Source organism: Myotis brandtii, unplaced genomic scaffold, assembly GCF_000412655.1.
Source record: "Myotis brandtii unplaced genomic scaffold, ASM41265v1 scaffold1027, whole genome shotgun sequence".
Classification (NCBI taxonomy): Eukaryota; Metazoa; Chordata; class Mammalia; order Chiroptera; family Vespertilionidae; genus Myotis; species Myotis brandtii.
The window spans coordinates 14,534-16,206 of record NW_005353441.1 but is presented as its reverse complement, the minus strand read 5'-3'; positions in this window follow the sequence as shown (position 1 = coordinate 16,206).

Genomic DNA, 1,673 nt, shown 5'->3' with positions numbered 1-1,673 from the left:
AGCGGTTCTCAACCTGTGGGTCGCGATCCCTTTGGCGGTCGAACGACCCTTTCACAGGGGTCGCCTAAGACCATCCTGCATATCAGATATTTACATTACGATTCATAACAGTAGCAACATTACAGTTATGAACTAGCCACGAAAACAATTTTATGGTTGGGTCACAACATGAGGAACTGTATTTAAAGGGCCAGAAGGTTGAGAACCACTGCTCTAGGGGAAAATGTCCAGGAGTGCAAGTGCCCATAATGCCCATAAGTGTATGTGTACTTTTTTAAGAAACTATTTTCCAGAGTTGGCTGTGTATGAGGGATCCAGTTTCTCTGCATCCTCACCAACATTTGGTATTGTCATTTTCTTTTTTGTATTTTAGCCATTCTGTAGTAACATCTCACTGTGGTTTTAATTTGTATTTCTCTAGTGGGTAATCATGTTCATCTTTGCATGTGCTCATTTGCCCTCTGTGCCATAACCTCTTGGGTAAAATGCTTATGTCATTTGCCCATTTTACTGTTGTTTTGCGATTTTTAAAAATATATATACATATTCTAGATAATAGTTCTTTGTTGGATAAGTGGTTTGCAAATATTTCCTCCCACACTGCGACTTGTCTTTTCATCTCTTTACCTGGTGTTTCTCAGAGTGAAAGCTTTAAATTTTGATGAAGTCCAGTTTATCAATTTTTCCTTCTATGGGTTCAGGGTTTTGCTTTTTGTTTTTGGTTAATCCTCACCCGAGGATATTTTTACATTGAGTTTTAGGGATAGTAGCAGAGAGAGGGAAAGACAGAGAGAAACATCGATGCGAGAGAAACACATTGATTGGTTGCCTCCTGCACAAGCCCAGATCAGGGACCAGGCTGGTGAGGATCCGGCAACCAAAATAAGTGCCCTTGACTGGAATCAAAACCAGGACCCTTTGGCCTGCAGGCCACAGCTCTATCCACTGAGCCAAACCGGCTAGGGCTATGGGTTCAGTTTTTAAAAAAATATATATTTTATTGATTTTTTACAGAGAGGAAGGGAGAGGGATAAAGAGTTAGAAACATCGATGAGAGAGAAACATCGATCAGCTGCCTCCTGCATACCCGCTACTGGGGATGTGCCGGCAACCAAGGTACATGCCCTTGACTGGAATGGAACCTGGGACCATTTAGTCCGCAGGCTGACGCTCTATCCACTGAGCCAAACCCGTTAGGGCTATGGGTTCAGTTTTTATGGCAAATCTCTTTGTGTTACCCAGCAATTTTCAATCTTTTTCATTTCCTGGCACACATAAAATAATTGCTAAAATTCTGCAGCACACACACACACTAATATTATTATATTTTTTGCTGATCTCACACAAAAATTAGGCATAATTTTGATTCATTCACACCAAACCACTATTATTATGTTGGCTGTTGTCTTTTTTTTTTAATTTGACAATATAACGGAAAAGAGGTCAGTGCCCCTAAGTCAGTGGTTGGCAAACCGCGGCTCACGAGCCACATGCGGCTCTTTGGCCCCTTGAGTGTGGCTCTTCTACAAAATACCATGTGCGGGCACACATGTACAGTGCGATTGAAACTTCCTGGCCCATGCGCAGAAGTTGGTTTTCGGCCTGGGCGAGTCTATTTTGAAGAAGTGGCGTTAGAAGAAGTGGGGGGTATCGGTCGGTCGGGCAACCAGAGA